Source organism: Grammomys surdaster, unplaced genomic scaffold (genome assembly GCF_004785775.1).
Source record: "Grammomys surdaster isolate TR1022 unplaced genomic scaffold, NIH_TR_1.0 125698, whole genome shotgun sequence".
In the NCBI taxonomy this organism is placed as follows: Eukaryota; Metazoa; Chordata; class Mammalia; order Rodentia; family Muridae; genus Grammomys; species Grammomys surdaster.
In genome coordinates, this window is record NW_021620534.1 from 1,289,316 (window position 1) to 1,302,555 (window position 13,240).

At 43.6% G+C, this 13,240-nt stretch overlaps 1 pseudogene; it reads left to right on the forward strand.

Moving 5' to 3' along the window:
* The first annotated feature begins 306 nt into the window (after positions 1 to 306).
* Positions 307 to 13,240, forward strand: part of LOC114639307 — a 124,629-nt pseudogene continuing 111,695 nt past the window's right edge.

Below are 13,240 nucleotides of genomic sequence, written 5' to 3' on the forward strand. Positions count from 1 at the left end.
TCCTCAGCCCTCGGTATACAATTATGCACAGACCTCAGTTTCCTCTTTGGAGTGTTTGGAGAAGAAGGGAAATGGTGCACATGAACTGCTTTATGGACTGAACAGCCTTGTGTATTATTCCATAGCACAAACTCGTTTGTTTCCTCTGGCTGGTCAGAACGGAGTCCAGAATAACCGTCCCCGGTGTTGCTTCCCCTACATTAGGGAAGATGAAATTGCCGACAGGGAAGAGGAGCATCCATCAGAGGTCTGCAGTGAGAAGAGCCACCTGCCTGCCGAGTCGGGGCTGGAGTGGAGCCAGGCGAGATGGCTGGCCGTCGCGTAGGGCAAGATGCCTTACAAACCACATCGACATCTGTTCTCTGGCTGGCTCCACAACCATTCTACAAGGCAGCCAGTGTGGACAGCTTTATCCTCATTGAGCAAAAGAGAAAACTTAAATGTCAGAGGATGAGTAAGTTGACCAAAATCTCATATTTATCACAAGAGAGGTGGGCTCAAGCCCTGGTCTCATGCCTGCTGGGCATTTGCTCCTGGCCTTTGTGACTGAGGCACATCATCTCCTGCTTAACATGTGCAGTCGGCTGTGTAACCCGCTGGTAAACTGAATAAATTGTGCATAAACACATAGCTTTGTAAAAATTATTAATAAATGTGTAATTATATATGAATCACATAAACTACACATATATTCATTTTTATTAGACAGGAGGGGGTGTTTGCTTTACTATTTTAATTCCAAATTGAGAATATCCCAGACACTTTAGAAGGCCTCTGAAAACCTGTCAGCCCTACACACAGTGTTGTGAGTGCCCAGAAATTACAACTACCTACCTTCAACCCACTTACAGCACACCAGCTTAAATTTCTTTACTAAGGTCATCTGTCTCACTGAGATCCCCTCCCTGACAGAAGACCAGGAAGCCAGGGTTCCTCTTCGTATTGACAGGTGTCTGGAGATTTGTAATACAAAATGCACCTCTGTCCTTAGCCTTAGCCCAACTGTCACCTCTGTAGAAGCCTTCCCTCACATTCCCAGGCTGGCCACAGTGTCCTTTTCTGTGTTCCCCCACAGTGCCCAGTAATAAACTAAACCACTCTGTAACAAATGTCATGTCAGTTCCTTTGATATCACTGTGGACAGAGACTGCCAGACTCTCCCTCAGCTTAGGGCCGGTCAATAAATGCTTCCCAGAATGAATGAGATAATAAAGGAGCTAATGGAAGATTATTTACATCCTTTTCAGATATTTAAATTTCCCCTGAGTCAGAGAGATAGGGAATAACAATTAAGGTCAGAAAAAATAATGCTTAAAAATGTTCACAAAAAAACATAGTGCTTTGTTAAGGACCCAGCCCTTAGGGGTTTTCAAATTGATAGCCCATGGCAGTGTACATGGTCAGGATTGTGAGGTGTGTTAATTTCCCTGATCATATTCATGATCCTGTGAGACTGTTCAAGGGTTGTAGTCTTCCTTCCACTCCTTACCAGGTCCCTGACACCCACGCTGTTGTAGCCACGGTTTATCCATTTCTTTTGGTGAATGCAATTTTAAAAGTCTACATGGGGCTTTCTCAACATAGAAAACAGCACTGAGCTCTCAGTGATCATCAAGGAAAAGTCCCCTCAAACCCGGACTTGAAGGAGTGAATGTGATCTGGAGCCCATGGTCCTCAGTGGGAAATTCGATTCATCTCACCAGGGAACAGTTGGGGGCAATTCCAGCCTGGGTTTCTACTGCTTCCCTTAATGAAGTGGTAGCTATTTGGATGATAAGAAGTGACTGCAAATTGGGAACATTTTACAGATGCAAAATGCGCTTTCATAGAGAAATGTGTGCGTTATTTTGGATTGTGTCCTGTAATGTTACCCTACTATAAAAAAGATACCTACAAGAAATTTAGAGTAACTTGTGGAAATGTTTATAAAATAAGGTTAACCTTAAAAGCACCGTGTAAAATTGTATATTTACACACAACACACAAACACACATATACATGTATGTAGACACAGACACACAATGTGTCCTCATTTCTGTTTTTTTTAATGTACATAAGAAAGAGAAAAACATTTTTCTGCTTTAATCTTCAAAACAACCCCACAGTGTTATTATATAAAGAATTCTAAAATGGCTTGCCCAAAGCCATACAGCTGCCTCTGTTGCCCAAGGTTGCAATGCATGTAAAAGAGTTTAATGGCACTTGTATTTTTCGTCCAGAAGACAATGTGAGAGGGACAGGGGAGAGTGGAGCTCTACCTCCAGGTGGGCAGCAACACTGAGATTCCACCGCGCCATGGAGTCTGAGGTGGCCAGATGATGTGCTTCCTCTGGTGAAGTGTGAACAGCAGTATGCCACTTCTAGGTGGAAACTTGGAGGCCCTCTTTTCTGTTTGAGGATTGGCAGTCTGCCAACAATGGAGTCCAGGAAAAGGGACAACATGAGTTAGACTTGATATGCAGCCCAGTCAAGAAATGGTATCGAGATGTTGCTTGCATGTATGTGCAGGCGTACTCCCCTGGGCATGCATGCGTGTAATCAGAAGCAAATGTCAAGTGTCTTCATTTACTGTGCTCCACACTGTTTATTGACATGGGGTCTCTCACTGAACCAGTTGCCCCCCAGCAAGCCTCTGTCTCCACGTCCCTGACACTGTGACTACTGGCACATGCCACCATGTGGGACTTTCACACGGGTGCTGGGGTCCTGAACTCAGGCTCTCATGATTGCGAATCAAGTACTTTATCTCCTGAGCCATCTCACCAGTCCCAAGAAATAATGCTAAGTTTGTTAAGTCACTGGGAGTTATGATTGCCATGACAACACATTACAGTGAAGTCCTAACTACTCCAGGAGATTCCAGGGCATTGATCATAAACACTAATTGGCATGGTAGTGGTTTGAATAAGAATGCCCCCCCAATAGGCTCATATATTTGAATGCATAGGGAGTAGCATTGTTTGTTGGGATAGGTGTGGCCTTGCTGGAGGAAGTGTGTCATTGGGGATGGGCTTTGCGGTTTCCAAAAGCCCAAGCCAAGGCCCAGTGGCTTTATCACTTTCCACTGCCTATGGATCTCAAGATAGAACTGCAGCCTTGTCTCCTGTATCCTGTCTTCCTGTACACCACCATGCTTCTTGACGTGAGGAAAATGAACTAAGCCTCTGAGACTGTAAGCATGCCCAATTAAATGTTTTTGTTTATGAGTTGCCATGGTCATGTGTCTCTTCACAGCAATGGGACACTAAGATAAACATTCCCAAATGACTTTCTATATTTTAAATGGAGTTTGATATGTTATAGATGGGATGGGTGTGTTAACTTCGTATTACTGTATCTAATGCCTGATATCATTGAGTCAAGAACAGCTAAGGTTTATTTTGCCTCGTGACCTTACAGGTTTCAGGTCATGACCATCAAAACAGTCTTCACCTACAAAGCTGCGGCCTAAGTCTCCTGTAAAAGAAGGCCTCTCTGTGCTGCCAGACAATCGTCATCATGGTCGCCAAGCTAAGAACTTTCACTGATGAGTTAAGCTCCCGGACTAGTCATAGTCCTCAGCCCATGGGCCCCAACTCTGCTCCTAACTCCTCATGACTCAGCGGCACCTTGATATCCAGGAGTTTGGAAGTAGCCACCCAGTCCTGGCCTCATTTCAGGCCCATGGACCCCCCCAATCCTTCTGTGCAGGACCCCAGCAGCAACTGAGTGCTTGGGTGTCAGGGAACTCCAACTTCAGCCTACCACATCTTGGTGGCAGTGCAGGGAGACTCAGTCAAGCACTCCCTGCGTTTTGCCTCCCCAGTAGCGTGCCACACACACATAGCTGTATTTCTGTGGAATCAATTTTTTTTTCCTTTTTCTCCTAGTGGTGTACCTCCTCCATAGGGCTTTCCCAAGACAGTGTAGTTGATAATCCCTTAGTCTGTTAGATTCCAAAATATTCCTCCAATGAATTGCTAAATCTTAAGTACAGAAACATATCTCAAAATCTCACTTTCTTATAAGCCCTTGGGCTCCAGCAGTCTGCTTCACTCCTACAGAAAAATGAAGCCTGTAATGGGAGGTTCTTTTGGCTTGCTTAATGAAGCCAACCTTCACTTACACAAGATTGATAATACGGAGTGAATCACAGTCCCCTGATACATCTGCCAAAATTGATCTTCCCATTAGGGATGTCACTAACCACCCTTGCAGTCCCTGCATTTGCCCTAGACATTCAACTCCTTCACTGCCACGGTCCCAGACAAGTCTTAGGCTCCCCACTTGACTCCTCAGCACCCCAGAAGAAACTTTTTACCCTTCACTCCCAATGGGAATCTGATTGGAAAGACTGAAAACAATTCCACCCTCATAATTCTGTGGCTATTCCCCATGACTCTTCAAATAAGCAAGATCAAGGAACCAATGTGCCTTGGCCTTCTCTAGGGGACATAGCATAGAAAGGGAAAAGTCCAGGCCACACAACTTCCTTCCACTCCTCTCTCTGCTCCAGTCTTGCTGATTTGGAAGAGGCCAAGCTCAGACTCCCCAGCCAAGCACACAACACACACATGAGACACCAGGGGCAAGTGATGGAGGTGGAACCCTGTCTGCCCTGCTTTGTCCACGAAGACTGGGCCAAAACCCAGGCATGTTCAATAGCAGCCAGCAACAGTTCACATCTCTCAAATTCTCAACACACACATACACACATACACACCCAGAGAGAAAGACAGAAACAGAGACAGAGAGACAGAGAAACAGAGAGAGGCAGAGAAGGCGATGAATTTCCAACCCATCCATCATTCACTCAGCCAAATGTTTCTCACTGAACATCCACCAGCTTCTGAAGCTATAGCCCTTGTTTTCTTCTACTCTCTCACTCTCCAGACTACGTCTTCTCCTTAGGGACTTGTAAACAGAGAGAAGGAATATTGTCTTCAAAGGCAAGAAGGCTGAGCATCCTGTTTGACGGCACACGTATGGCAGTAGCCCAGGCAAGTTGACTTAGGTCACAGAGTTTCCATCTGAAGGGTCTTTCCATAGCCTGGGTTTTGGTTTGTTTGATTGGCAGAATGGAAAACCCACGGAGTCCAAACCAATTGCAATTTTCTGGAGTCCCATATTACCTTCTAACTTCTCCTGAGCCAGAGAGTTTTCTAGTCCCTCATCTTTCCCCCAAATATTTCTACCTGCTGCAGCAGCCTCTTCCATCTTCAACTCTACCCTTTCAGTATATTCTGTTAAAAGAAAAATAAGAGGGGATTGCAGCAGCGATCCAGTGTTTTTAACTGCCCAGCTGATCTGCTGTTGATCAGTAAACGTTAGTTCTCTTTGACAGATATTGAATGTTCCTCCCTCTCCTTGCATCCCATGTCCCCATTCCTGGGACAAAAACCTTTCTATATGCTATGAACTTATTATTGCAAATAAACAGGTAAAGCCAAGATAGATACAAGATAATGTCATTCTGGTAAGAGAACTACACTCAAAAAGGTGCTACTCTGTTGAATTGGGGTGGAGGAAGAGAGGGCAGGACTCCACCCCTGCCTGTTTTCACTAAGTCTGTTTGATTTGTGGTTTTGCACCGACAGGAGCATAATGTCTGGCCTTAGTTATATGGCTTTTACTGCGGAAACTTAGCTTTATCGAAGTCACAGGTAAAAGTTGATCATTTGTAGTAGTCATCTGTAGTATCTTCTCCAGTATCCTTCTGTCTTCTCAATACACCTCTATTTTCATGTAGGGACCCATTGAACACCAGGAAACAAACACCAGACTCTGTCTTCAGGGATAGAGCACATGATTTGAGTTGAACAAATGATTCATTGCCTGGAGGGTCACAAGACCTCATGACCTCAGGAAACTCAGTCAAAATGAGCCTCAGAACTTCCATTGGAATTCCTGGGTCAAAGGCACTCTCTCCTACTCTAGGAATGGGAGGTCTAAAAGATCCCAGACATTCTACCACCAGAAGGAAAAAAAAACAGCTCAATGATGAAGTCAAAACAGCAAGAATTACAAAGCAATAAAACCTGAGCCTTACCCAGTGTGACCTTCCCTGCACCTAGGCATGAATTATTCACTTTTCTTCCTTCTCTAGGCGCACATGTGACTTTTAAACAGAAGCTTCCTAACTGGTGCCCTGATATTGCCTTGAAAGTCAAGCACACTCTCCTTGTTCTTGACAGATAGAAGTTGTGGCTCACCGTTGCTATTCACTCCCCATACTCTATGCTAAAGACACAAAGCAGATGGGGACTCTGCTGCTGAATAAGTGTGTGTGTGCCTTTTCCCAGATGATCAACACCAACAATCATCATTATCTTCATCATCACAGTGGATGGGCCCATCATATGTAAATCAAACTCAGATGACCAAAGTTTACAGCAACACTTGAAATTTAGTATCTCAGAAGCATTTCATTTCAGCCCCATAAAAGTTATGGTATGCTGATTAAATACTGACTGGAAGCTGAAAGAGTGCTTACTCGGGGTTTATAGGGATGGAAAGGATGCATTCTGTAGCTACCTAATTTTTTTTCTAAATATTGCTGTCCAAAGACAGCCAAATACATGCACTTCATGTGTTAAGGGGAGGGAGTGTGGGTACGCTTTATTTTTTATAATGGTATTTCCTACCAATAATAAAAGAAGAAGAGAGGATGGTGATAAAAGAAAAATACTTTCCAAAGAAAACATTTGTTGTCTTCTGTTTGTTTTTTTTTAACCTCTGTTTTTGAGAGGAAAGAGATAATTCATTCCCTCCAGAAAACATTTTTCATATAGAATGTCCCAGCTTTCCCTTTGTAATTCCAAGCCAGAGCTTTGAATATTTTGTGCTAGTCCTTTCCCCCTTTTGTTGACTCCCTCCGAAAAGGACAAGAGCCCCTGTAATAGATTTTCAAGGGATAAAAGCAAGGAGCTAAGACACAAACTCAACAGGAGAATAGAGTGCATCCACAACCCTTCCAGCCCAGCTGCCCCTCACACAAGGACAGGGGAGAGGGAAGACCAGGGTGGCAGGGGAAGATGCTGTGAAAACAACCACTGAGGCTCCTGAGTTTCTAGTTTTGCAACCAGGTATACCTCATAGGGGATCTCAGAAGATTTATTGTGGGGTCAAGTTGTTAGTTAGCCTAAATGAAGTTAAGCTATCTTTAGGTGAAGCCTTGTGCCAAAATTGAACCATGAGTTTTCCTTGGTGATTTCTGTCATACTTCCAAACTTTTTTATCATAAACATTTTCAAACATATAGAAAAGAGAATTATGAAGGAATATATACTTGCATAGCCACTATCTAGATTTCAATCTAGATAGTGAACAATTTTCTATATCTGCTGTCCATTTAACCACCCCTCTTTTGGTCACCCCATTCTCGTGGTGCATGCCAAGGTAAGTTGTAGATATCTGTATATTTTTTTTCCAAAACTCTTTGACCACGATTATCATTAAGTGGAGTCCAAGGTTTATTTATGGAACTTTTTTCTAGGTAGAATTTACATAGAGTGAATTGCATGAATTTTAAGTGCACTGTCCCATGGGCTTTGACAAATGTACAGGCCTGTGAAAGAAAGCCCTGTCAAGACACAGAGCATCACTGTGGTGATAACTTTCTAGCATGAACTATCAGTAGCACTGTTCCTCTGTGCCATTCATTTATCCAACAATATTTTTGGAGTTCCTCTATTTGGGAGATAGCAAAGTAAATGAGGCAGAGCTCTTCCTACGAGCTGGCACTTCAGAGAAAGAGATGGCTGTGCTTTAATTAATTAGTTAACTCATTAAACTGAATAGTTACAACTGCCATGGTGATTTGTTCATACAGGGAAAGGGTCAGCCAATGCATTTGATGTGGAGGCAAGACAAACTTCATACTGGGCAATTTGCAAAGGAAACCCCAGGTGACTAGTGACTAAGGACTCTCAAGTCTATGGTCCTACTTTGGCATCTGTCTGAGATGTAGGAAGGGGTGGGAGAAAGCTGATAACACAGCAAGGACCATGTCCAGAACAACCTCTACTGTCCTTTAGGAGCTTGGCTGTTATCCAGAAGGTGATGAAAACTGAGGGAGTGCTGTAGACACCCAATCCATGGTGACAAAGGACTCCCCACTGGACCTTGATATAGGTGACAGAAGCTTAACATGAGGCTCTTGTGACAGAAGGACCAACATTATTGAATTAGGCGCTAAACTGTGAAAAATGTTAGTCCATAATCCAGGCATCTTGACTCCCAAATGCCACGAAGGATGCAGCTAGCCACCAGCCAGGATGGGTTTCCACACGATTGTGGAAAACGCAAAAGAACTCAACATTACACCAGCCCCTTCACTCAGCCCCAGGGAGCCCCATGAACTAAGGAGAATGGGAAAAAACCCATTGGAAACCTGGCTTTCAGCATATTCCTTCCATAATATAGTCAGTCACTTTGTGATCATCAGACTGTGAATGTGGGACCCCATGGTTTAAGGTGTTGTAACATGTCCTCCCAACTCTAATAAAGAGACAAATCATCTGGCTGAAGCAGTTCAGTCAATTTGTCTACTGTGAGAGAAAAAAAGATATATGTGTGTGTATGTATGTGTGCACACATGTGTGCATGTGTGTGTGATGAGGAGGAGAAGGAGGAGGAGGAGAAGGAGGAGGAGAAGGAGGAGGAGGAGGAGGAGGATATGGACAAGTACAGTCATACAGGCACATGAATACACATGCCTGCCGTCATGAAGGCCCAGTCCCATATGTGGTTCCCTCCCCCAAGGTACGATGTGTGAAATGACCCAGGGTAAGATGTCAAATTCTCTTTCAATAGGACAGGAAATAATCATGCTGTTGTATGACAGGTGGCAGAATCCGCAGTGAGCTTTTAAAATCAATAGCTGTAAAACCAGACCACTGCTGAATAAACAAAAACAGCCAGGATCTCTCCAATGGTGGGGTGCCTTCGAAACCCCAAGTGTCTTTAGTTCACAATGAAAAATCACAGGACAAACAGCATCCACAAAACAACGGCAGGCATGTATAAGCCAGAAGAGAGGTCTAATAATGAAAAAGGAGACATCATTACAGGAAGAGACCTCAGGTCTTCATTTATGTTTGTCCTAGCCTCTCAATGAAGGAACAGCCTTGGGAGGGGTCTTTTCTCTTTTTTAAAGGCTTACTTCTTTTCTATTAAGAAATTTTCTTCTATACAATATATTTTGGTCATGTTTTGCCTCCTCCAACTCCTTCCAGATTGTCCCCACCTCCCTCCATACCCACCCAAGTTGATTCTCTCTCTCTCTCTCTCTCTCTCTCTCTCTCTCTCTCTCTCTCTCTCTCTCTTTCTCTCTCTCATCCCCCCTCTCTGTCCATTCCTCTTCCTACCTTCCCTTCCTCTACCAAAAGATGAAAATCAAAACAAACTAAAAATATTGATTGATTAATTAATTAATTAAATAACAAAACCCCCACCAAAAAACCCACATAGACTCTGTCCTGTATTGGCCAACTACTCCTGTGCCTGCCCTAGAATGTAGCTAATATGCCCAGTGACACTTCACTAGAAAAAATGGATTTCCCTTTCTCAGCAAACATCACTTGCAAAATAGCTTCTTGATTAGGGCTAGGACTCTACCTGGGTCCATTTTCCCTTCTCAGTGCAGGGATTTTGTCTTGTTTGAACCTGTAGGTCTTGTGTGTGCTTCATAGTCTCTGTGAGTTCATATGTGGATCAGTCCTGTTGTGTCTGGAAGACATTGCTCCTTGGAATCATCCACCACCTCTGACTCTTACGATCTTCCCATCTCCTCGTCTACATAGCTCCCTAAGCCTTCAGGGAAGGAGTTTGATGAAGGGCTCCCATTTAGGGCTGAGGACCTCCAACTCTCACTCATTACGTATTGTCCAGTTGTTGGTCTCTATGTTAATTTCCATCTCCTGCAGGAGGAAGCTTCTCTGATGAGGGCTGAATGATACAGTGATCTATGGATAGAGTGACATGTCATTAAGAGTCATTTATGTTCTATTTTGTTTCTTCAAGCAGAGCAGTTGAAACTGCTACCTCCTAGTCAAGGCAGAGAGCTGGCCAGTAATAATGTAGAAATGCTGCTTTGTAGGACTTGATATCCCACACAAGGAAACTGACACTAAACCCATTTCTTCTATTGCCATCTCCTTCCTGTGTGTCCCCTTACATTAAGTGGCCCTTTCTGAGCCTCGGTGAGAGAAACAGCAAATTCCAGGCTTCATAAACACAAAACCTTAAATACTCACCCTTACTTCTTTTATCAGATGACAGTATTTTTAACTAAAAACCAGCTTTTTAGTTGGCAGAGGGATGTTTAGTGGTCCATGTGTAGGAGTTGGACATCCCTCTGCTCCTCTTGGCCATACTGGTATTGGGTGGATTCTCCAAACGGAGGTCACATCATTCCAAGCCTAATGTTCTAGAGACAGACAAGTTTTTCTCTGAAGTTATCCAAAGCCAACCTTCCACAGTTGAGTTCATTTGGACTAACTTGCTTACATTCTCAGTCCTCAGTGAAGTACAATGATGGACCAGACCTGGATTACATGGTGACTAGAACTGAGGACTGGGGATGACTATGTGGCTTGAGAATTTGGGAAGGTTTTCACAAGGAAATGGTAAGGTCATTACCAGGCAAAGGAAAGTGAGTTAGAAGTAGAGGCATGCAGGAGATGGCTGCTAGGCTTCCAGAGGTTCAAGGCTTGAGTTTTAGTCTTGGATACTATAACAGAACACCATAGAATGGTAACTTATGCAACAACACATGGTTTTAGAGCCTAGAAACTCTGATCAGGTACCATCAGGTTCTGGCAAGGGTCTTCTTGACTTGAGAAGGCCATCTTCCTGTGGTAAAAAAAAAAATGCAAGAGAAGAAATTTGCTTTCTGGATCATCTACCTTTCAATGGTTTCAGTCTCATTCATAAGGTCTCCAACTTTCTGAACTAATCATCTTCCAAGACAGATCTCCAAATACCAGCAGGCTGTTTCTAGGTTTCAATACATGAATTGTATAGACATGTGCAAAGACAGGTGACAGAAGACTGAAGCAAACACAGAATCCAACAAACAAGTGGATGACCACATCTGAGTCTTATTGGTTGACGTGGATCCCTAGGACTCTACACCAAGGCCACTGTTCCTACTACTTCACCTGTCACCTGACTCCCTGTGCCACCCTTTACACAAAGTCATAAAATGCTTCCTTTTATCCTAATGCTAGGAAAGACATAACAATTAAATATATCTAGAAAATCTAGCCTCAAATGAATTTCCCTACATGCAAAATACAGAATCTTCCCTAGGACCCACAAATCTCTTCCCATAACAATATTGGCTAAAAGTCCAGACTTATGTCATTTCAATCAAATGCACACATGGCTGAATGGCCTTGGGTATGATCGCTGACACACAGCACCTCAACTAGAGCTTCCCATCATCTATAGACCTGTGAAGTTAAAGGAACAGTTTCCTATCCCCACATACCCAACAATAGTAGTCTCAGCATAGCATTCCCACACACTCCAAGCTACAACAGAGGTCCTGGCATAGCATAACTACTATAGACATTCCTGTTCAAGAAGAGGAAAACTGGAAGGCACAAAGGAATGACTAAGGCACAGCAATTATAAAATCTGGCTTACTGAATGTTGGAAGTCCCTTGGATCCTCCATGGTTCTTGGCTCTGTAATTTGGGCTCTCAGTTCCTCTCTGAGTTACCCTTCCTCATCCATGTAAGGCAGTATGTCTTTGCAGCCCAATGGCTTCCTCGGCTTAACTCTTTCCAATAAACTTCTGAGCATGCCACAGACTCTTTTCTTCTTGATTCTATCCCCTTTGGTACAAGCTGGAAATAGCTATTCTGAGTTTGTTTTCCCAAAGACCTTGTTTGTTCCTGTGGATTTCATTGGACTTTATCAAAATCAAAAGCATTACTCTTCAAAGGACAGGGGTATAAGAACAAAGATACAAGGCACAGGCAGGGGTGAGATATTTGCAAATCTCATACCTGACAAAAGATTTATGTCCAGAATGCAGAAAAGAAAGCCAAATCTCAATAAGAAAACAATCTAATTTAAAACTGGACAGAAGATCTATAGATGACATAAGGTGCAACAATTACTAACAATTAGGGATGTACAGATTATAATAGGAGAATGCTGCTTCTGCCCGTTAGACTCTCAGACTTGGCTGACCACAGCATTTGTGGAGAGCTGAACCCATACAAGGCTTTCTCGGGGCTCCTGATGAACAGACAAAAGGAACCTGGTTCTTTGGCCTTCCCCAGGGGGCAGACTTGGCAAGGTCCAGTCTGAGACAAGGACCAGGGCCTCAAAAGAGTTAAGGTTTCACTTCCTGGGAACTTGGCTTTTCCCCTCTGAAGAGTCTGGAGTTATCATTCCCAAGGCCACTGTGGGCTCAGTCTGTGATGCCCTTGAGATACCCTGTGTTCCCTTTGAGCTACCTACCATACTTGATTAGGCCCCACTTGACTTTGTCCCATTGATGCTAGCTTTCCACTGACTCAGTCCCATTTTCCCCTGCGAATAGCATATAAATAAGATGCTTCTTAATAAGTTAATCTTAATGATATATATTAATATTTATTAATCTTATATATTAATATAAATAAGATATACTTCTTAATAAGTTTGCTTGGCATAATTCATAGCTTGAGAAAGATCTCCTTAACTCACCTGTTCTATCTTCTTTATCTCTGATCCCTTGGCCCCTTCCTGTTCAGGATCCTGTCACTGAAGAATGACTCGGTCCCAGTCAAGTGCTGGTGAGAAGGAAGAGCAAGGAGAACACCAATGATGGTGGCATTGTAAGTGTTCCCACTACTTTAGAGAAAGTTTAGCATGTTCTATAAAAGTTGAACACTCAACATCTTCCCTCAGGCCAGCTGTGTTCTGGCATCCCTTGCATCTCCAGCCTCACCCCAATGGCTCCTACAATACTGATTGTTCCCATACATGCACCTGCACTGTACCTGCACCTGCACTTGCACCTGCACCTGCACTGCACCTATATTTGCACTGTATCTGCACCTGCACCTGCACTGTACCTGCACCTGCACTTGCACCTGCACCTGCACCTGCACTGCACCTATATTTGCACTGTATCTGTACCTGCACCTGCACTGCACCTACACTTGCACTGCACCTGCACCTGCACCTGCACCTGCACTTGCCCCTGCCCAAGCTCCTATAGATGCAAAGGGTAGAGATATAACTCCCACAAAAAGATCTT